The sequence below is a fragment of the Motacilla alba genome, chromosome Z (assembly GCF_015832195.1).
Source record: "Motacilla alba alba isolate MOTALB_02 chromosome Z, Motacilla_alba_V1.0_pri, whole genome shotgun sequence".
In the NCBI taxonomy this organism is placed as follows: domain Eukaryota; kingdom Metazoa; phylum Chordata; class Aves; order Passeriformes; family Motacillidae; genus Motacilla; species Motacilla alba.
In genome coordinates this window covers 69,101,744-69,125,735 of record NC_052046.1, presented here as the reverse complement: position 1 = coordinate 69,125,735, position 23,992 = coordinate 69,101,744, and the positions used below count along the sequence as shown (strand labels likewise).

The 23,992-nt window shown below is 46.6% G+C and overlaps 1 long non-coding RNA gene across 4 annotated transcripts; it reads right to left on the bottom strand.

Annotated features, from left to right (window-relative positions):
* Positions 1 to 11,428: 11,428 nt before the first annotated feature.
* Positions 11,429 to 18,795, bottom strand: LOC119695638. 4 transcript variants are annotated; one of them, XR_005255309.1, is made up of 5 exons: positions 18,654 to 18,795; positions 15,886 to 16,006; positions 14,221 to 14,857; positions 13,177 to 13,294; positions 11,429 to 12,818 (listed from the first exon to the last, which is right to left on the bottom strand). It is a non-coding gene; the product is annotated as an uncharacterized LOC119695638 (long non-coding RNA). The 4 variants fall into 4 exon arrangements; XR_005255310.1 differs by lacking the exon at positions 18,654 to 18,795 and adding an exon at positions 16,544 to 16,642; XR_005255311.1 differs by lacking the exon at positions 18,654 to 18,795 and adding an exon at positions 16,050 to 16,095 and having other exon boundaries at positions 15,886 to 15,975.
* Positions 18,796 to 23,992: the final 5,197 nt, after the last annotated feature.

Genomic DNA, 23,992 nt, shown 5'->3' with positions numbered 1-23,992 from the left:
AGTGCTTCTTGTCCATAAATTTGAGGTATCATAGAGATAGATAAGACTGAAACCAGCACTTTTTGCCTGTTCCTAGTGCCTCTGCCATCTGAACATCTAGTGTTCTCCATTGCACAGCCTACACATTTCCGGTTCCTGTAGAACATGATTTTCTGTTCATAATCACCAGAACAATGATGAGGGTGCCTATTTGTTAATTACACATTTTATGTTGGTTTAAACAATTTCTGGATTTGTGGCAGCTGAATTAATGTTACTGCTCAATTGTTGGGACAAGGAAATGTTAAGCTTGAGTTTGCAATTGCCGTGAGCAGTTGACAGTGATGTGTGTACGTGTTTTGCACTCCCCCCATCAGTCTGCAACTCCGCAAACTGTCCACAATGGTGCACTGAATGACATTTACATGATACCTCTGGATAGGTCAGGTTCCTGGAGGTGAGGGTGCAGTCAGAAAAAGATAAATAAAGCTAGAGCGTGCTTTACTTGGAATTTAGATTTGATGTGATCTAAAAAGCAGAAAATGAATTTTTTTTTAAATTTTGGTTCAGAAGGATTATATATTTTGGTCTCAAAGAGCAGATTAGGTTAAAAATAAAAAGATTGGTAAACGTTGATAAATGTTAAGAAGGCTTGGAAAATGTCTCTTAGCAATAAATGGAGTGCAAGTCAAATTTCAGTGCAAACAATGGGAGTAGAAAATAATAGATATTAATTGACTACATTTGGGAACAAATTCTATAATTATGGTATCGATTGAAAATTTAGTGCCAATCTCTTACTTCAGTATGTTTCTTATAAAATGTCTACATCAAATAAATCACCATAAAACCCTTTAAATTCATTAATATCAAAAAGAAAAAGGAAGTGCCTGATAAAATGTCACGCATTTGGGCTATGAGTATGTGCAGGAACTGCAATGACACACAGGATGATGTCAGCCGCTGATTACTTGTGCCAGTCACACACCCCTGGGATGAGTTGATGCTGAAGAGCCCCAGCAGTGCAGTGAGAACTCAGTACACAAACAGCCCCAGCACTTCTCTGTGCTGTCTCGGCCCTGCAAACACTTCCTCAGGTCCCACAGCTCAAAGCCACAGCCTGGGGCTCACAGGGAGCCATCAGTGTCCTGGCTCTCTTGCTGGGAGGTTTGTGATGGCATTGCTGGGGGTTTACTTCTCTCCCTTGGGAGGAGGAACACACTGATGTTGGTAACCCCTTCCTACCCAGCTTTGGGTCCACCTGAGTTGGTTTTCATGGGTTTTCTCCTCAAAGTCTGCCCACAAGGTCCCTTTATCCCCTTGGTTCCCAGTTCTGCAGCTTTCCTGGGGGTTTTGCTGTCTCCAGAACCGTCTGTGGCCAATGAAGCTGAGGGACCCTGCAGTGACCTGTGCCCAGGCTGGCCTCTGTCCCCGTGCTGTCCCTGCACTCTGCCCCAGTGCCGATGCAGCCGTGGGGCTTCACCCCACACAAAACAACTCCTGCCACCGTGAGCTGAAGAGAAGCTGCACCAAGCTGGGCTGTGCTCCCCTGCTGGTGAGAGAGCTGCCCCAGGCTGGAGTGGCCTGGGCTGGACAGAGCCCAGGGCAGCCTGGAGACGCTGCAGTGTCCAGCCAAAGCAGAAATCGTGTGCCTGGTAGTGCCAAAGTGTCACATTTCCTGGGCTCAGGCACAGAAGGTGCAGTACAGGGACAGCACGAGGCTGAGGGCACGTGGCACTCGCCAGCCTGCTGCTGTGGGACAACCTGCTGTCCCCGTGCGCTCGGAACAGGTGTGGAGGGTCCCCAAGGTATCCTCAGAACGGGCTTTGCCGTGACCTTTGCTCGTGCTGCTTCAAATTTTGGAGACAATTGTGCACAAAAACGGGGACTAGGACCAGACTTGGGGCTGGCACGCTCTGCATTTCAGGATGGCTCATGGACAGGGTAAGGTGGTACCGGTGCACTCTGGATCAAGCTGTGATTCTATGGATACTTCAGCAGAAGAGGGCTTTTTCAGAGTGATCTAACCTTCATCCTTGCTATGCTTTCTGTGATATTTGCATCTCCCTTTTGTAAAACTTCAGAAATCTTAATCCTCTTTGGCCCTGTGAAATGTTACAAACATCAGCAAAAGTCATCATCGTTTCCATGCAAAAATACATAATTTTTGACATTTGGGAAGTGGAAGGAAATAATTTCTATTGCTGATGATACACAAAGAGGGCAGGTTGGTGCCTTGGGGCTTATGTCTGCTACTGTTGACTCAAAAATACCTTTTGAAGTGGCACCCTAAGGCCCTGGATGGCCAGAAGGGAGGTCCAGGAGGCTAGACAGGTGTTTACTACTGAGTCTTTGACCTTTTAAGCCAAATAAAAGTTATAAATTCTTAGAACTATGTATTTATAGAACAAAAGTATACAGGAGAGATATTTTACACTCTGTGTGTGTGTGTCATACCCTGAACACACCACATTACAGTAACACACTCTCCAAACATCCATTCTTTTTTAAGACCATTATCCATTAGGAAATGCCATGTAAAACTTATTTCTTTGTTCAGAAGTACCTCACCTACTGACAACAATTAAAATTGCTTTCAGGGCCTCAGTTGCAAATGCAAAACATTCGAAGCTCAAACTAATTGGTTACATTAGAAAACACACTTTGCTTTTCTCAAGAGGTTGATTGTGAGCTATTTTATGAGCTATTCATGAAAATATCCTGGGGCTGTTTGCATCAAACACTGGGATTTTGTTATCAGTAAAAGAGGGAAAGTGCACCATGTGTGGGAAAGCAATTTCCTCACAAAATATGTGCTTGGAGGCTACTTAGGTCAAAAGAATTTATTATTAATTCCATGGGCTGAAGAACTGCCCATCATCTGCTTTATCAGAAAAAGAGGGTTGAGTCTTTGGCCCCTTTCAGAGCCTTAAATGACTAAAGCTGAAGGGATTTCCCCCAAAAGCAAGGAGTGTTTTGAGGAGCGTGGCCATACCTGTCTGCAGAACTGACCATGGGCCAAGGGAAGGTCCTGCTGCCCAGAGCCAGCCCGAGGTGTCCCTGAGGATTTGTCACATCCTCTGCCTCCTCTGGCAGTGCTGCCACAGAGCACAGCAGGAGGGGTTCCAAGGATTTGTCAGCACAGGGAGGCAGCACGAGCTCCTACTGATATTTCCATCCAGGGGTGGCACTCTCAGGCCAGCAATGACAAATTCTGCAGCTCTGGCTGCACAGTTGTTGTTGGCAGTGCTGTGACAGCCTCTGCCACCAAGCAAGAGCATCTGCAGGGGCAGGATGGTGTAGAGATGCCTCTCAGAGAACGGAGAGAACACCTTCAAACAGCATCTGGCAGAGTTAATGAAGGGGTGGTAAATCTCTTTGAAGGGGGTGGGTTATAAAAACCTCTCTCTGTGGAAATAAGAAACAATAGGAGTGAAGAGGGAATGGGAAAGGGGAAGGGAAAAGGTAAAAAAAAAGAGGAAAAAGGAAAGAGAAAGGGAGAGAGGGAGAGGATAGAGTCCTTGGAAATTCTGATTTTATCTAAAGGACATTTTCTGACAACATTTAAGTTTGCTACAATAAATAGCATGTTTTCCCACATGCTTTGGCTTTCTAGCTCTTGATATCAACTGAACCCAGGGAGTTTTAAAAGAGGTAGGAAAAAAATGAGTAAAAAGTTTTCCTTCAAGACCAAATACCTGCCAGAGACTGACTGCTATGGTTAATGGCTTTTGAACATTCACAGGAATGATCGAAGCATTAAAGTAATTAAACAGGGCTCTCGGAATCCAGCATACGCTGTATTGGTGAGGAGATTAAATAGAGATTCACACTGCACTGTGTGTTTTATAGTCTTGAAAACAGAGGCTTAATAACAGTATTTCATGCACACACATTAACATAAAGAATGACAGCTCATGCCTTTTTGTCCTGGTAAGTATTTGCTGCAGCAGCCACCTTTCTTCCAAGTAAAGATGTGTTCAAAGGCTTTTTTTCCTGTTTTCTGTTGAAAACTGTTCCATGTCAAAGAAAAGATTAGTCCCATATGTAGTCTTTTCATCTTGTCAAGGAAGAAGCTCAAATCTCCAGGCAAATATAAAAGGCTACAAGATTTTAGAAGTATGTAAGTTCCAGTGTTAATGAACCTGACTTGAATTCAGTTTTGACTTCTAAAGAATTTAAAATCCAGATGAGAATAACACAGCCTCACCTTTCCTTAGTGATATGTGAAAGGCCAGAACAAGAAAAGAGAATCTGACTTACTCTGCTGCTGCCTGCTGAAATCAACATGTACTGAGAAATTATTGTTAATATTGAAAGAACAGTTTAAATTGCAGGAGGGTCTCTTGCCTTGGTGAGCTCTTAGCCCTGTGTGATACACCTCACCTCAATGCAGACTTCAGGGGGTTTGTTGTTTTCTTTTTCTTCCTCCAAAACATCAAGAGATCAAAATCCTTGGTGAAAACAGGACTTCTACTTTCAGACAAAGCCAAGAGAAGCTCTGCAGGGCTTCTTGCTAGCTACAGATAAAATACTCTGGTGATCTTATAACGCCCTGTTCTCAAACTTTTGGCACCAGATTCTACTCTGGAACACCATGTCCTGCTTGTAATCTGAAAGAGCGAACAAATCAAACCTCAAGAGCTGGTTCTACCTTTAAAACCAGTGATCCTCCCACCAGGAACTTCTTTTCCTGTGCTTTTCAATCTTTACTGTTTATTACAATAAAATGCTTCTTTTTGTGATTAGGTTTACATCAGTTCAATATGCTTTTATGAGCTTTTATGACTTTTTATCTATATATATTTAATGCCACTATATGCCTATTGCAACATTCCAGGAATCCCTTTTGACTCTTCTCTCCATATTCCTGCAGAAGCTCAGGGCACTCTGGTTTTACACCAATAAACATCCAGGTTGTTCAGATCCTAGGTGTGAGGGGCAGGCACAATTTCCCTGCTGACACAGAGATGAAGACAAACCCCTCCATTGTCACTGAAAACAAAAGAAAGGAGGAAGTTTCTGCCCATTGGAAAGTCCCTGTTTGCCCTAAAGGACTGCCTCTTCCTTTCTCCACAGCAGCTCAGCAGCTGGACGCCAAAGAGGACAAGAGAGGGAGGGGTGGTTGATTTGTGAGACAGTTTGACACCACTTGCAAACAAGAGCTGAGTCTGTCAGTAACATCTCTGCAGAGGCAAGTCCTTGCTGAGGATGAAGAGCTGTGTCACTTGTGTTTGGTTTGCATTGTTATGAATGAAATTGCCAATTTAATTTTATCAATAATTTGCAAGAGCCAAATTATGATATAAAAGCAAAGTACAAAATTTATTTCACGCAAATTGACAGAATTTCGGTAAGCCACGGATCGGACAGAGTCTAGCCTGGGAATAGACCCTGGGTGACGCCCTGAGCAACCCCAAGCACTGGCAGCTTCGGAGTGTGGCGAGCACCCCGAGTTTCCTCCACGCAGGTCTTTTATCTTATTTTTCTTGCCGCGGGCTAGGAAGTCTATTGTCCTTTTCATAACCAAACAAGTTCCAAAGGTTTCTCCGGTCCAGTAGAATGGTATCTGATGGAAGGTGGTCCTGTCCTCGATGTCTTCAGGAATAATTCATCGGCTTCTGGTCTTGTGCTAGACAGGACTGAGCTTAACAATACACAGTCACATCCCGAGAGAGATATCCTTGTTATCACCCTGAATTCCGATACTCAGCTCTTACTGGAAATCTCTTTTACAAACCGAGAGGTTTCCCAGAACTGTTTTAAAATTCTAAACAGTGTGTTCTCCCCCCCGTCCAGTCGTCCAGTCGGGAGTATCCAGGTGTGCTGCTGATGGCATAATTCCCTGTGTGGCTGCAATCTTGAAATCAAGGGTCCCTGTTGGGTTTCACATGTAAATGGAGTCTACTGGTATGGTATGTGTTGGTATTTTACTGCAGACTGACTTTTCTTGGGTTTTTTCCCCAAGAAATGTCCATATATATATATAAATATATATAAATATATAATATATATATATTTTTATATATATATATATAAAATAAATATATAAATATTTTTCTCCAACATGTCCAGACGTAACTCTCCTTGTATCCCTTTTTACTTTAATATCTATCACTTTATTATTTTATATTATTCTGAATCTATTTCTCTATTCTAATAAATATGAATTTTGACACTCATTCATAACAGCATCAAGTTAATGGCACTGTTATAAGTAAAAATTGAGCGAGCCAATTTTAATAAAAAAATGAAAAAATAGCATTTATTTTGTGACCACTATACAGTCCCAATAGCCAACCAATCGAGAGACAGCTCTGAGCCTGGGATCAGAGCTGGGTGAACACTGGCCTGACCTCTATATCGCATCAAGTCCCCACGGTTCACACCTGCTGCATGGCAGAGTCCATTCTTATACTCTTTTTCTAGCCCGAGGCTAAGCTCATTGTCTTCTTTCAGTGTACTCCATATTCATGTTGGTTTCTTTCAGTGTCTTGTGCTGCACAAAACCTTTTCCGGGAAGCGATGTGCGATATCACCAGAATCGGGTGTTCAGATGTATGTTCCCGGTGGCTCTGATTATCTGTACTGGACATCTTCATGGCCCATCATCGCATGGTGACCCCTGGACATTCCAGTGATGGTGATATTCTCCTGTGCCAGGCCAGGTTCTGTTCGTATGTTAATTTCCTTCCTGCTAGCTGCAACTCCATCATCCTGTGTGGCTGCTCTCAATCTCAATCACAGTAGTTCTTAAGATTTTTATAATACAGTTACATATTATACATACATATACATACAGTTTTTAATCAGCACGAAGTACCACATTACCTATAACAGCATGGTAGGTTCTCATCCTGCAGGTGTGGCCTCTGTGACAGCAGCCTGTTCATCCTTCAGGGAGGTGTGTACCCACAGGGACAGTGCTGCTCTTGCCAACACACCACAGTTTGTCCTCATGCCAAAAAGTCCAAGCGGAAATTATTTCTTAAAGTAACATTTTCCTTTTGCTCTCAAACAAAAGATTTAGATGCAATGGTATAATAGAAACAAATATTTTTCCCTGTTGTCTGTCAGGACAGGAGGAAAATCCTATCACATCCAGATAGCAAGGCACTGATTTCACTTCCACTGTGGAAATGACTTGCAGGAGCAAGTAAAGTAAATTCTGTGCTGGAACAGTGAAGCCCTGCCACTCTAAATCAGTGTGCTGCTGCCGCAGCGGTGTCGATGGCAGGAATGCTGCGACCTTCCTGAAGAAACGCCTTTATGAAGACGTCCCAGGGGCACAGGCAGAATCCCAGCAGCAGAGTGATTCTCAGCTCTCAGCAGCGGTGCCAGCCACATGGAGAAAAAGAGACTTGAGCACTGTGTGCCAGGTTCCACAGAGTGGAGGTCTTTATTACAGCAGGGCCCGCTGTGAAGGGAGCCAGGGACAGCACCTCATGTTTCACAGGGAAAAACAGGGGTTTGTATAGGGAACTGGAAGGGCAGGGAGAAACAAGTAACAAATGGAATACATGTAACTAGGAAGAGTGACAAGGGGAAAAGCAATGGGGAACAACACATTAACATAGAACTGCAAAGGATCATGGGTGGGAGGGTTTCCTCACCCTAAATGTGTGTGCCTCGTTCAAGGGTTGGCTCTCCAGGGGAGAGAACCACTCCTCTACTAGCCAGTTCCTCAGCCCCCCCACATGCTGCCTGAAGGGTTTTGTAGCAGGTTTGCACCTAAGTTGATGCTAAAGAAGTTTATAAGGTTCAACATAGACCTAAGGTTTGCACAGCAGAGTTTCGGTTGACAGCTAAGGGAGCATAAATTAAATGGTCTTTCCAACCCAGAAGGCTGATGAGAAATGTCGGTATTTGTGCTCTCCTTCCTTGTTTAAAGGATAGCAGTATATTCAATGAGATTTTGGAATTGCAGCTAAAAATCACGGCCAGATGAAGTCAGGTAAGTGGTTGTTGTGCATTTATAATTGTGGAGGCCAATATCAGTGTAGCTGCTTCTGGTAATACAAAAGGCTCTTTCAAGACACCTCTTAAGAGAAATGTCTTTTTCCTTTTCACTCTTAATTCCAGGATGTACAGCAAACAGGCTATCTAGATTGTCTTTTCACAGTAGCAGAAAACTTCCCCTTTGAGCAGCCTGAAGTGCACAATTCTCATCTGTATTAAGGAATTTCATTTAGTCTCTGCTGGAAATAAGTGATTTCTATGCAAGAGGGTTGATAAAGGAGAGACCCAAATTAACAAGAGGGGTATTTGTTAGAGCTACCATTACTCATCACACACTTTAAACAGCCCATACCATCGAGCCCAAAGCTAATATGGCTTGGTGTTAAATATTTCAGATGGATTACACATCCTTGTGTAAAGATGGAATTAGGATTTAAGGCCGGTATTTATTCATATACAAGCATTGTACAAGAACATTGCATATTCAAAACGGAAACCAAAGATCACCTGTACAGAGTAAACACTGCAATAACATGAATACACTTCTCCCATCAGGTTCACAGGCAGCTTAACCAATTCTGTGCTTGCAAATAATCAGTTCTGGCATCTTTTGGGGCCATGAACCAGGAAAGTCACACCTAAATACTGTAGCACCATGAAAATTTCTCCAGATACAAACCAGTCTCCAGGTGACACAAGTGACTGCAGCAACCTCCAATAACGCAGCGGGGCCAGGTTTGCTGTGTTCTCTTTGTCATTGTGGGTTTTGTGATAAATAGGTGTGATTCATGCTGACAAAATTGAAACAGTAATCAATATTGATACAGTAATTAATATTTTGAAATAATAAAACAGTTAAAAGGTAAATGCCAAAAAAAAGAAAGGAGAGGAGGGGTCCCCCCCTTCTCCTGCAGATGTTCAGAATAGGAAGAAGCAAGAGATAACTATTACTAAATTTATCTGGAAGAGAGGAAAATTTGTTTGGACACCAGGCAAATGTTAATTATATGAGATTTATTGCTTTAGTGTTAGAACATAATATTGGCTTATATTATGCTAGCTTTGGCTTATACTATACCAGCTTGGTGCACATGTGTAATCCAAAAGGTGAAATTAAGGACACTGAGGAAGAAGAGAAGACCTTCTTCAAGACGACCCCCAAAGAGTGGTGCAACCACCTAAAAGGATGGTGGAGATACAAGTGTGATGAATCGAAAATGAGAGGAGATGGTGATGACATACAGTATAAAAGGGGAATTTTAGCTTGGCAAGCTTGTACATGAGATGGCAGGGGTCCAAAAGCCCTGCTCTCCATACCCTGTGCGAAGCTCGCGCAGTTTTTTTTTTTTTTTTTTGTTTTATTTTGTTTGCTTATGCGGTATTATAAGAACCAAATTATCCCTAATTTTAACCAAATTATATTGTCAATATTTTGAGTGTATTCAACTTTATGTATATTAAGCTACTTAATTAAAATTAATTTTTACTACTACTGCTACTTTTAATTTTGTTTGGTTGTCTTTTGAGATTGGGATAATTGGGCAAACATAACAGTTTGTAATTCAGATTCACAGAGGGGCTTGAGTTGCAAGGAACCCTCTAGGTTAAAGACCCTCTTGATCCAACCCCTCTGCCAGGGGAAGGGACACCTTCCACTAGACCAGGTGGCTCAGAGCCCCTCCAAGCTTTGGCAAATACCCAAGGACTCCTTTTTCTCTGTTTTGCAAGGAGAGATTTCCATGCTCACCTTCAAGATGGCTCCAGTCTCACACAGAGTATTGCTGGTTGGGCACTCTTATCTCCACAGCCCAGCAGAGATCCTATTTTGGATGGCTCTCACTGCTCCCAAGGCCCTAGGGACCAGCCACTGCCTGGACTCCTTCTGCTTTCCTTTCCAGGATCAGAGATTTCCTGCTGCTTCCTCCACATCTGAGACAACTGGAGGAGATGAGGGGCTGAGGATGTGGCTTCTGAAAGAGTTGATAACACTCAGCTGAGTATTTTATTCTTCTGCCTCTAAGCAGTCAGGCTGCTTACACAAATTCCTCCTGCTTGGAAAGGGCTGGTGTGAGCAGCAGGAATTGTTGCTGGCTAGAACTTTTCAAAGAGCTGGACAAAAGAAGCATTTTGTGGAAGGCCACCAGCTGCCCTTCGTCAGCAGCACAAGGTGTGAGGTCCCCTTTGAAGGCCATCCCTGCACAAGGACAGCCTGGCCTGCTCCAGTACCCAGAGCACCTTTCAGGCTTTCGGGCTGGCCGCGTCCCTCACCCTGGGGAAGCAGGTTGCTGTTGGAGCTCTCATATCCACAGTTGCTGGCTGGATTGCCGTGTCTTACCACAGACAGCCCTGGGGACAACAGTACAGACTCCATCTGCAATAAAAGGGGACTTTGTTCCAGCTTTTCCCTTGGACCAGCGTGCAGCAAGCACACCTGGGCCTCATTCAGGACTGTGTGGGCTGGTAGTCAGCTTCTGCTGGGAATTTAAAGCTTTCACCCTACTTCCCACGGCAAACAATGGAGCAAACCCAGCTGCACCAAAGCCCAAATTTCACTCTAAAAATCACAATTTTCATTTTCCTCTATTCAAGCCTTGAAGAAAACAAACTTTACTTGAGTGAGCTGGAGGCAGAGTGTCCTCCAAGATCATTCTTGAGTAGGACAATATTCCAGGGGAAGACTGGCAAACCCAGAGTTTACTGGTGCTTAGGAAGCTTTGCAAAACCTTCCCACCTGCGGTGCTCTTGCACCCTGCTGAGCTCCTGGAGCCCTCCCTCACTTCAGGCACAGTTTGGACAGAAGGGGATGGTTCTGTCTGTGAGATGGGGGAACAGCAGGAGGGAAGACTTTGCAAACACTATCATGAGGGCAGGGCTGCTTTCATTTATGGTGCCAAGTGGTAGTACATAATCTTTGATTTGATGTGGGGTGCTGAAGGGCAAACATTCTCAGTGATAAGGAGAGAGTGTCTCCACTCACACAGCAAGGTAAGTGAAGGGGAAAGTGCAATCTGTATTTCATGGGAGGTGTTCAGTTTTTAACAAAATATTTTTGCAGAAGACGTGCCTAGGCAGGGGTGATTCAGAGCATTTTATCAGACTCACAGAGTATCCCCACATCTGTTTTTCCACATTTTCTCTTTTTTTTCATTGTGAATGATTGCTCCTGCCAGGGTTGCTCTGGAGTTCTACTCTCAGTGCAGTCCTGGAGTTTCCTCAGCAGGCCTTTGCAGGGAGTTCTGAGCCAACGTGTGGCTCCGCTGCCAGCCCAAATCTGCGCTGCCCTTGCCCAGCCTGAGTGCAGGTGGGGCATGTGCTGGCCATGGCCAGAGATGTTCTTGGCCAAAATCCTCCAGCATTTACATCTGCTCCTGGCTTTGGGTAGCACAAATCACAGAACACCCATCACAGCTGACAAATGGCATTTCTTGCAGATTGCTACAGACACACTGCTGATCCACAAATACACGAGAATCAGTTTCAGTTGAAAAATGTCATTTATTACAAATTGCTACACCCACACTGACAATGCAGAACTATACAGATTTCACTTTAGGTTAAAACCAGGAATTTATTGCATTAGTACAATGCTATGTAAAATATACCAATACCAACTTCAGTTAAAAAAACTTAATTTATTGCCAACCTCTACATCAATTCTCTACACACAAAGATTAATTACGTGTTTAAAAACTTAATTTATTACATATTAATATAAGGGTAAAGCCCATCTAGGAATTCAAAAATGTCAGTAGCTCTCTCTAAATAACTCTGTACCAAGAACTCAATAGAGAGAGTTACACAACCAAAGAACTGCATACACAGTTAAATAGAAAGTAATACATATATAACTCTGGTAGATTGTTTTTCTTTTGTAATATTAAGGTGTTCCTTATTGTGAGTTTATAGTGGTTTGTTCCACGTATCCTGTTCAGTTTCCTTACTGGTTTTGCCCCGAAGTTGTTTACTACTATTTTCCAGCCTAATCTTATGTCAGTGCCCATGTCAATGTTCCTTGCACTTCCCTGATTTCCACACTCTTCCCTGCCAATCTTGGAAGTACATCTCACTTCCCTTGTTCATCAAATGTAACCCCACCCCTTTCTCTAGAACCTTCCTTGCTATCACCCTTCCCTCAAAGTTCCATTGGTGTGCCAAGCCTGATCCCCTCCCATTTTATCTCCTATTGGTTACGTAGACTCTGATCCCCGCCCTACATTCCTCCCCTGCTGTTCTACTATTGGTTATCCTCCCCTAGTACCCTCCCTTGTTCTTAAGTTGCTGTTACCCTGTCAGAACTTTGTTACTTGTCTGTGGACTCTCTGGGACATTAAATGTTCTTGAGAATTTACACAAGTGGCCCATCTCATCTCCTTTGTTCTGGCTTCCTCGACTTGGGATTCCTGTCAGCAGCTGCAGAGGGCAGCTTTGCTGCCTCTGGGAGTTAGGCAGCGCTGCTCTACTGCCACCCAGTCCAACCCGAGGGACAGATAGGGGGCAGCCACTTTTGGCAGGGGCCAGGAGGTGACTGCTAGCTGGAAGATCACCAAGTGACTGCCTGTGTCATATAACTACCACAATATACAGAAATTAATATGCATACTTAGATACAGATATACACATACATTATAAACATATATGTATGCATATATATATATATACATATATACATAAACACATACACATAGAAATATTCCTATGCAAATGGCAACTCACATATGGAATTACCCATGTAATTATCACTGCCTGCGTGCAAGTCCGCGTATCTTTAAACAGAGCTCCAAGCAGAGTGATCCCAGCTGCCCCATCTCCAAAGCCTCTCCCTCAGTCTCTTCCTCCCGTGCAGAGCAGCTCTCCTGGACAGGGACAGCAGATGGGGCTGTCTGGGAAGCAAAGGGAACACTGAGTCAGTATGGGGACGTTTCCCTTGGCAGCAGCTGCACTTCCATCAGGGAAGAGGAAATCTCAGAGCCTTCCCAGGAGGGCTAGAAAGAAAAAGCAGCCGAGCAGGCCAGGCTGTGGTGAGCGCAGCCGCGGTGGGACTGTCCCGCAGCCCCGGCAGCCCGGCACAGCCAGCACAGCTGCCTTGCCCAAGGACAGCCCCTGTGCCAGCCGGGGCAGCTGCGCTGAGCAGCCCCAGCACGGGCAGGGCCCGCTCCTGCCCCGCCGGGCAGTGCCCAGGGCCACAGCCCACCCTCAGCCACCCTCAGCCCCACCCTGCCCCCGGCCCTGTGGCCTCACCCGGGCTCTCTCCAGGCTGGCAGCAGCAGGTCCCCGTTCACTGCCTCTGCTGCTGGCCTTCAGCTTCTCCCTGCTGGCTCCCGTCAGTCTCCGCCTGTCCTCAAGGTCCTCATTGCAGCTGTGGCAACAGTGGAGGCTCTGGAATTGGTTCCAAGGCCTGGCAGAGCTGCAGTCCCGGAGCCCTCTGTGCTCCCTGCTCGCCCCCTCCATCCCCTCAGCCCCGCCATGCTCTCGGTGAACCCCCAGCCCCCTTTGGTTTCTTCAGCCCCTCACAGTCCAAATCGCCCATTTATTAAAAGTTACAGAGTTGATAAAGTTAAGCCCACTGTTACCAGTCTTTACTGTTACCTTGTTGATAATTAATTACATGCTGTTCATCCCCTGTTAATTACCTGTTAGGAATCCCTGTCCATCGGGTCAGGTTTTCACCCCTGCTGCTTCCTAGAAAATGGCACCCGCGGGTGTGAGGAGGAAGTGACATTAGAGCTTGTATTCGAATACAGAAACACTTCACCAAGTCCAGAAAAGAAAACCCCTAAAACAACAAGCCACCCCAGAATTAAAAGGTCTAAGTGTCTAAGGGTGGGCAACTGAGTTCAGTGTCTGCTGAGATCTTTTTGACCTCTTGCCCTAAACCAGGTAGATGTTGGCTGGAAAGAGGATCTCAAATGTCAATTTGAATAATAGAATTCCCTGCTGTGAGGACACAGTCTGTGGCTTTACTTGCGTGCAAAGTGGACAAAGCTGTGCACCTCCTTCTCTGTGCCATTCTAGGAAGTTGCAGTGGTGTGTGTGTAACCTACCAGACCTCCACTCAAGCTGGTCACTTTTAATAAAGGCATAAAAACCCCCCCAAAACTCCTGCCCTTTTTATTTCACCCTCAGTCCCTTGCGACCCATCCCGTCCCCTCAGATTGGCCAGTCCCTTCCCTGTCACCTCAGTGCCACCATTGCCCTCGGCTGCCCCACGCCCCTCAGCCCCAGCAGCACCTCAGGGTCAGCGTCCCTTCAGCGCCACCGCCCCCTCAGCCCCCTCTGTCTCACCGTCCTTCAGCAGCTCCTCAGGGGACAGTGCCTGGGGCCAGCGCCAGCTCCCACCGCTCCAGGGACACCCGGGGCTGGAACTGCTGCTCCACCCAGCCCGGCCGCCAGCTCGGACCCAGCACAGGGAGAGGGGACAGAGGGGGCACAGGGGGAAAAGCAAGAGGTGAAAAAGGCAGTCGAGGTGGGGAAGAGGTAAAAATGCAGCCTAGGCCTACAGAGCTCAATGTATGTATCTAAACATCCGCATGCCTCTAAGTATATAAATAGAATTATGCCAGTTTATAAATGTAACTATATACATCTATAAATGTAACTACACATGTATAAATGCAACTATGCACATCTATAAATACAGCTACATCTATAAAAAAAATGTAACTATATACATCTACAACTACATATGTAAATTTAACTGCGCTGATTAATAATTACAAATATGTAGACATATAAATACAATTGTATAAATCTATAAATATAGCTATATAGATACCTGAATATATATCTGCATATGTAACTGAATGTATCTCTATATGTAATTGTAAACAGAAGAGTTTTACCTGCCCGATGGTCACAGGCTCTCCCCTGTCTATTCCTGCCATGCAGGGCAGCCCTCCTGGAGATGTTGGTCAGATGGCATCTGGGAAGCAAAGGGAACACTGGGTCAATATTGGCCCTTGTGCATGCACCTCTCCTTTGGGCAGCAATTGTCCTTCCAGCAGGGACTGTCAAAGATGGCCTGAAAGGCAGACTCTCACTTGGCAATTTGAAGTCTGCCCTTAAAAGAACAGGGACCATTCCAAGTGTTCAAAAGTGTGTTTCAAAACACTGAAGTATCTCAATAAAGTCTTAGCACTCACAGTGCAAAGGGCACCCAGGAGAGCTTGAAACACAGACAGTCCCAGCTGCCACAAAGAAGCCCAGCCTTGTTCTTTCTCTGTGCTGAGAGACCTCAGTCCTCACTGAAATGGCTGAAGCTCAGGGGTGCTGGGAGCTGAGTCATGAACCAGCTCCATTACCTGGCATCTACAAACTGCCCTCTGCAGTGAGCAGCAGCTGCTCCATCTTGACCATCTGCTCTGGCAGGAAGAGCTGGGAGGGACAGAGCTCCCTACAAGGCCTGCAGGCTACACCAGCTTGGTTAAGGAATGGATCCAAAGTGCTTCCTCTCTCCTCTTGGGTCTTACTAATCAGGGGTCAGTCAAGCTTTTCCTTTTGTTACTGGAGTTACTGTGTTTTTTCAATTGGTTGGCCTCTGATGTTCTGCTCCTTGTTTTTCTTGTGGGTCAGGACCGATACCAGCAGACCGGTACTACATTTAGTCAGTGATCTGGACTTGTACCCTGACTTTTTGCTCTTTTTTCCCCCTGTTCCTTCAAGAGTCACTCAGCCTGGTCTCCCCTGTCACCCTGCAGCAAATTTATCCACTAACTGCAGCACAAAACTGGACACTCAGGTGGATGACACAACTCCCACGAGGTCAGGTTTATTGCCTGCTCTCTTGCCACAGCAGAGGACTCGATGTCAGAGCCTCTGGAGAAGCGTGGAGGGCAGGGCTCAGGGAAGTTGTGCCAGCGCAGGATTTGAACTGAAGGCACCAGGAAGCACCAACCCTGCTCAGAGCATCCATCTCACACCTCTCTAAATCAGTGTGGGCTCTGTCCTTACCAGGCTCCTCGGGCTCCTGGGAACTCTTCCTGCAGCTCTCGGTGCCAGATGAAGCTTCCTCTGCTGCAGCTCTGTCCATAGGCTCGCCTCCTGAAGAATCAGGGGCAACACTAACATTGTCCTGAGCAGAAAAACAGAAAGAAAGGAACCCAAAGGTCACTCACTATTTTGCTGGAATCACATCAGGGATACAGTAACGCTCCTTCTCCACGCCCAAAGGACATGGAGCACAGGGGGAGCACTGCCCACACAGTTCACATGACAAGTATTTTAAACTCAGGGTTCAAGTGGCCAAGGGGAAACTGAAGCTCTTATGAAATGACCTCTGAGGCAAAACATGAACACAGAAAACCAGAAGACACCAAGTAAGGGGACGAGCCCTCAAACCCTGACCCTGGCTTATCCCATGAGCTGGGAGAAATCAGCCAGCAGAAATCCAGGGGCTCTCCCTGCTGCCAGCACGGCTGTCACCAAGGGCAGAGCTCGCTCCCAGCCCTGCCCAGGGCTGTGTGCTGCAAACCCACACGCAAAGCACACATTTCTGGCTGGGAGTCTCACCACCCCCACCCAACTGCTCAGACAACCCATCACAAGGTGGTGCTTGTCACAGTCCTCTGCTGCTGCCCCGTCGGTATGATCCAGGCAAACATTTACACACCTAGGGTATTTCCAGGATCACATTTGTAATAAGTGGCAGAAGTCTGTAAATCAGTGTTACCGCATTTCTCCTCATGGAGAAAAGCAAGGCACAGCTTTTCTCAGGAATATAGCTGGGACTCACGTTCTCTGAGCATCAGAGAAAGAGAAACACAGTTCATATCACTTGCTGTGCCTGTGTTGTGCCAAAATAGAACGGAATGTGGAGATTGTTTACCCAAAGTGAGGATGTTTTCTTCCCTTGGCCAATGAAGGCCAAGAGTGTGTCTGTGTCGAGATTGTCTGCTGGCAATCTTGACACAGTCAGCGAGAGTCCTGGATGAGTGCAGTTGAGCTTGTGAGTGCAGATTTATAGAATAAAGTACTTCATCAGCCTTCTGAAGATGGAGTCAGATGCTGTGTCATTTTTCTCTCCCCTCATTGAGGGTGTCGCCTTGTTTGCAATAAATCAGGAGGGTAGAGAAAAATAAACCAACCTGTTGTATTGTGTTTTAAGTTGTATGCTGCAACTTGGATTGTTCTGTTCCCCCCTCTGTTTTATTGTTATGGTTCTACCCAGGTTGTCTCCTCCTTCCCAACCCCTGTCCTTCTGTTGTCTCCTCCCCAGTTGCCCCAATTACCAATGTATCCCTTGTTATATCCCTCCCCGGTGCCCTGTCCATTACTCAGCGATCCATCCTCTCCATCTAGAAACTTCTCCCCAGGGCATGGAGTGATTGGCTCAGGGGCCGAGGTCCCTCTCCATGTCACTCCCCATTAGTCCTCGGATGGTTGTCCTTCTTCCTTTGTCCACTCCTCCCTGTCCCTCCATTGGTTGGAGGGCAGGTTCCACCCCTGTTCCCACCTTCCTTTATAAGTTGTTGTCAACCCTTCTCCGGGGTCTTCTGACTATTGCGTGTCTCTGGGGTCATTGCTCTGCAATAAGCCCAGTTATAACCACGGTCAGAGTCCGCTTTCTTACTTCTGCCTCAGTGGCCCAAAGTCCTTGTAAGGCTCTGTGCCTTAGGCACTCTCTCTGCAACGTGCAAAGCAGAGAGGGTGCCCCCCCTGCTGAAGCTCGCCTGCCAGAGCTGGTTGGGGCAGTCCTGAAAAGGACAACTGGACACACGCGGCCTCACCAACCCAAAAGACAGGAAAAGCCAGACAACCAAGCAGTGTTTCTAATCCACTGAGAAAGTAAATGTCCACAGTGAAGCACCTGCAAATATTCTTTGGACAGAAAGATATTCTCACTATGACTGGTTCCAGAATTCTCATCTCTTCTGTGATAGCCCGTCTATCAGAATCCTAAAGATTCTAATGATGGTTCTGAGCCTGCAAGGTTTCCTTTTATTAGGGAATAAAATGCTTCTGAAAACAGCTATGTGTGAGTTTACAGAAGACAAAAGTCATGCCCCTTGAGAATAAGGTATTGGTAAATCCAAAAAATCCTACTAACCCCTTGAGTCTGCCCTGCCTCATAATCATAAATGTACTGCAGGCAATGGGTCAGCACATGAGTACAAAGAGAGACATTCTTTGGCCAACACGTATAATAATCTGCAAAAGGACAGAGAGCTGCAGCTCCAGCCCAGCCCCACACAGAGCTCTGGGAGCGCCTGCACGCACAGCAGGGCTCCCACAGCAGCAGCAGCTGCGGCCCTGCCCTTGCTTTGCCTTGGCCTTCCCACCCAAAAGAGGCAGAGCCCACATCTGCTGCTGGAACAGAGGCACCTCTCGCATGCCCCTCCCTGCACAGGACACTTGGCCTTCAGTGGCAATTCTCCAAACACTCTTCTCCCCTTTCCCATCAAACAAAGCCTTCTAGAACCTACAAAACTTCCACTTCCTCACCACAAATGCCTGGGCAAGAAGGATTCTTCCCAGGAAAATGAGTACCCAAACCTGGCCAACACAGGCTTGCACCTGTCATCCCCACTGATTGGGGGGGGGGGACTTTTTAATTTCCTCTTTTTTTAGAGATCTTACTTTAACAAGAATAATTACATAACAAAATAATAATGAAACAAACAAAAATTAAATTCAATTAAAGAAGCCTTTGCTTCTCAGCCATGCAACAATGTTCCAGTGCTCTCAGTCCAGACCCTTTGGTTCCCATCCAATGGGCTTACCTGAGCAGAGGGAGATCTTTCAGACAGGCACCTCCTGATCTCCCAAATAATTTTCTCAACTTCAAGGCCCAGATCTGCTGGTAGTGATTCCTCTTCCTCAGGTGCATTCCGTGCTGATTTGGAGGCCTATGATACTGCACAACCTGCACTGCCAGGTGGAGCGTTGGGGGACTGAAGTGCCTGGGGTGGCTGCAGGAATCCAGACTCATTGGCTAGGCTCCACAATGTGGGGAAAGAGGTGACAAAATAGCATACACCTCCGCAAGTATTTAATTATTCACATAGATTATGTGAAAGAGCGGCCTCTAGAATGAAAACCTTAGCCTGATACATGTCACTATAAACATCTAGAAACCAAACAAGAGGGAGAGGGGTTTCTGCTCCCCATCTTCACAGCCTCTCCCTCAGCCACTTTGTCCCACGCAGAGCTGTCCTCCTGCCGAGGTTCAGCACGTGGGCATGGAGGAAGCCAAGGGCTGCAGAGCCCCTGCAGAGCTGCCATGGAGCTCTTGCCAAGCCCTGCCCAGCAGCAGCCATTGCCGGCCCTTGCCAGCGCCTCGGGCTGACTGAGGGCAGTGTGGAGAGAAAGGCGAGCAGCAGAGCCTGGGGCATCCCTACCTTGGCTTCTTGGCCTGCCAGAGCCGCCTGCATTCCTCCAGTCTTCTTTGGTGTGTCCTCTTCTGCTTCCTTTCTGGCTGACATTCTCTGTCTTCTGGCCAGGCCTCTTCCCATTGTCTTTTCCTTCTCTTTTTCTCTTCCTAGGGGTAGCAGCCTTCAAGCCTTTTGCCACAAAGTTGGGTAAGAGAGGCAAAGCCAGGAGCCATGAGCTACATCCCTTCTTGTTGGAACTAATGTGAGTACCTTTTATCTTGTTGAAGCAGAAAGGCTCGTCAGGGCTTCGGCCTTTGCAGTGACTCTGTGGAGCTCTGGTGGGTGTTTAGAGGCAAAACTGGAGGTGCCTAAAGCAGAAATTCTGGAGGTGAGAGGTGGCAAGAGACAGCCTGGAGGAAGAAGAGAGCGATTGCCAAATTGCCCCCTGAGCTCTGCAGAGAAGATGCTGCTTTTCATCAGCCCCTCTCGCCCAGTACAGTTGCCCCCAAAGGGACTGGAGGGAGCTGGCATGAGCTGGGGTCTTGAGAAGAAGGCCTCTCAAGGTGACACCTCCCCCACTGCTGCTTTAATTTGCAAGTATTTTGTAAATTCATGAAACACATGCCTAAGGCATTGGGCAAGCAACCTGGAGTTTTCACTAGCATGTGTCAGTGTTGGGGGAGAAAGGCAGGGAGAGAGAGAGAAGGAGAGAGAGAGAAAAGGCAGGCAGGCAGGAAGGCTGCAGAGCTGCGCTGTCAGGAGGAGGCACAGCAGTTCCTTGGCCTCATGTAAAACTGCCCACCTCTCTGGCCTGCATTGTGCCAGGCTTTGTGCAGCTGCCATACCTCTGCTTTTTGGGCCTCCAGCACCGTGGCCTCTCTGCCATCTTCTTGCTGGACATCTGGCAGAGAGGAGGATGCAGCAGGATCATTTCTTGCCTGGGGTCCTCCTCTGCTCTTTCTGCAGGGCCACGTTACTCTTCCTCTCCCAGCTCTAGAAAGCAGAAGCTTTTGTGGCAAAGCAACCTCTTGGAAGACAAGGACACTGAAAGAAAACTCAGAGGGGAGCCCTACACTGCTTGTCTTCTTGATGCTGAGATTTCTGGGACCCTGAGTCCCAGGCTGGGACAAGCCTCTGTACCTGATCATACCTGTGGATGTGTCTGTGGGCGGTGGGGTCTCCTCCAGGTCAGCCACCTCCTTGGCAAAGATGTTGTCCATGTTCTCAATCAAAAAGGCAACCAGCAGCTTCACTTGCACGCAGAAAAGCCTTGGTCTCAGCCCAGGTGCTGACAGTGTGCCAAGCAGCCCTAGCCATCCCTGCTGAGCCTTTTCCTCTGCACAGAAGGAGGTGGCTGTGGGGCGGTGGCTCCTTGGGGCAGCTCCAGCATGGCCTTGGCTGGAGAGAGGGGATAGCCAGGCACAGGCACCTCTGGGCAGCCAAGCTCGCTGGGGCCGGGGAGGCTGCAGCCAGCTGCTGAAGTCAGTGTTACCTTCTTGTTCTCGGCCAGCATGGCCTGGAGCTCCAGCTACTCCTCTTGGGGTGGGCTCAGCAGGTTTGGCCCCAGGCAGATGGCCAGGTTGCTGCAGGTCATTCTGCTGCAGGCCACGTGCTGGCCGATGTGTCTCAGCAGTGAGAGCAGCTGCCTGAGGAGGAGCAGGTTCACTGCTGGCAGCTTCTTGGCCACCCTGAGGGAACAGGAAGACAGTGTCCATCAGCAGGCCCATGTTGCCCACAGCCACCCCAGAGCTGGACCCAGGCAGGGGGCACTCAGCGGTTGTTGCGCAGCTTTGTAGGTGCTCTCAGCCAGCGGTCAGGGCTCCTGCAGTCCTGCGGGAAGAATACAGGATATTGCTTCCCAGCTCCCAATTTTCCCCATGCCCACGCAAGGGAAGGCTTCCTGTGCATTGCCCCAGAATCGCACTGCCAGCCAGCAAGAGTGAGCTGTGTAAAAACACAGCGTCTTCAGGAGAGTATCCTTTTCCAGGTGAGTGTCAGGCCTCCAGCAGTGCCTGATGTGGTCTTCTGGGCAGCTAGGACTTGGTGAAGGGAAAGAGAAATTTTGACTCCATGTTTCAGAAGGCTGGTTTATTATATTATGATATATATTATATAAAAAGGACCGCACTAATACTATACTACAAAGAACAGAGAGAAAGATTCATCAGAAGGTGAGATAGGAATAGAAAGGAATGAATAATAAAGTTCTTTGACTTCCAGAGAGTCCGAGAGCTGCTGCCCTCTTCATTGGTCAGGAAGTAGAAACATCTCACATTGACCAATCAAGAAAGCACTTTCTGCATTCCACACTAGCAGATAACAGTTTGTTTACACTTGAAGCTGAGGCCCTTCAGCTTCTCAGGAGAAGAAAATCCTATCAAAAGGATTTTCATAAAATACCATAACTACAGTGCCTGCTGCAGAGCTGGAAGCTGCTGCCCATGCTACCCCTTTCCACTGACAGATCTTGTCCTCCCTAGTGGCCATCTGCATCACAGCCATCCAGTCCTCACAGAGGTCGGTAACGAGGAGCTCGGAGGGTATGCTTCACAGAAGTCCTGCAATGCCAAGGGCTGCTGGTGAGCCTTGGCTTTAAGGGTCTTTTTCAATGTAAATGATTCTATTATTCTGTATTATCATATCCTGCGATGAGAAATATCAAGCGCCTCAAGAACTTCCAGTTCAGTGGGATTGTTCAAAGCCTGCATGCACAAGTCCAGTTTGTTTGTGAAAACAGCCACAATTCTGTACATTATTTTAGCACCTGTTTGATAGCAAACATTTCTGTGTGACAGAATACATTTCTGTTTGAAAACAGAATGTTCTGTGCAAATGTTCTGTGATTCCATGCTTTGAATGCACACTCCATTGATTTTTTTCCCCTGTGGGGAACTGCTTCTGCAGCTCTCTCACTACTGAATGTGTTGGCAGATGGGCATTTGATTAAAGTTGCTTCCTTGTGTTTGCACCACCCACAGCTGGAAGCCCTGGACCAGTATCTGCTGCTTGGCCATTCATGTAAGAGAAAGGGCACGCCAGGAGAGCCTGTGTGAGGTGTGAAATTGTGTGTGATGAAGAAAATTAGGAACCATTCACTAATTAGCAGAGTAAAGTAACATTTCACTGAGCACAACTAGGACAGCCACAGAGAAGGGAACTGAAGCACTTTTGTGTATCTGAATTTTTATTCTGTAATAGTCTGTATCACTTACAAGACAGAAGAACAGTACAGGCCAGTAAAACTGGTCCTAGAGAAAAATGTCCCTTTTAACTTTTTATTTCAGATGAACTGGTTGTCAGCAGATTTCCCAGGGAGCATCCTACAGACTTTCTGCAGTGCATGATGCTGGGCTACAGTCTTCTTCCAGGGAATAATGAAAACTGCTATGGCAATCCTTGACAGAGCAGGGTCAAACCTTTTTGTTTGGTGGGACTTACAGACATGTCCTCCCCAGCATTTTTGATTTGCTGTCCCTTCCTTATGTTGCTAAAAAAAACCTAAGTGGTGGTTTAAATTAGGTCTTCTAGCAACTTCTGACAAAATAATATTCACTGAGTATATGACAGCCCAGAGGACAGATGACATATTTCCTGCTGGTCTGGTGGGGCAAAAGCCTTCTGGTGTCTTAATCTGTTTGTGCTAACCTCTTCCAGCATGCTGACTGCCAACAGCAGGCAAGCCCATTTGTGTTAAGGAACAGATATGAAAAGGCTTGAAGGGGAACTGCCAATATTTTGTCAGCATGACCAGAGATTTTGCCATCCTTTATAGTCTTCAAAGGGCAGATGAAAATTTTTCTCCTTCTGTTGTGGTTATTGCAATGCCACTGACCATGACAGTGGCAAAACCAGGTCTGAAATGCAGTTGTAGCCAGGTGGGGCTCAGCCTCTTCTCCCAGGCAGTGACAGGGCAAGAGCACACAGCCTCAAGTTGTGCCTGCAGAGGTTCAGGTTGGATGTCAGAAAGAATTTCTTCCTTGAAAGGGTTGCCAAGCATTGGAATGAGCTTGCCAGGGCAGTAGTGGAGCCACCATCCCTGGAGGTGTTCAAGAAACAGCAGGATGTGGCAATTAATGCTGTAGTTTAGTTAACAAGGTGGAGATCAGTCAAAGGTTGCACTCAGTGATCTTGGAGGTCTTTTCCAGACTTAAGGATTCTCTGGTTTTCCAATTCTCTGATTCCAGAAAAAGGTTTCCCTGTCTCTGGACTATCAACACAGAATCATTTGCAGTTATTTTCAGCTTAGACAATATCCCTGTGGGGTGTGTGCATAAAAAGAAAACATTCCTCTCACTCACTTTGAGCAAGGAATTTGTTTCCATTCCTTGCACATTCCTACAGAGCCATGAAATCCAGAATGCATCTGAGCCCTTTTTGATTCCAACAATCCATTTTATATTCTGAAATTGCTAATTCATTTCCTCAATACACCTTCCCTGTCACATCCTATTTGCTTTACTGCTACCAGTGATGCTCTGTGATAAATCTTTCTCTGCTGTCCAGGAAATCGGAATCAATTCTAGAGCCCCGAACAGGGAATTCATTTGCCATGACTTCATTAAGCCCTCTAAGCTGCCTGTGGCATTAGCTCTCTTCACCATATTGAGTCTGTGGTGCCTCAGAATGTTCCCATGAAGGGCAGAGGTGAAGTGGTGAGGAATATTCCTTTTGTGATGTGCTGTGCCTGTGTCTTTCCATGTTTATGTTCGTTGGTGTGCACGGGCAATGGTGGCAGAAGAACTCTGGGA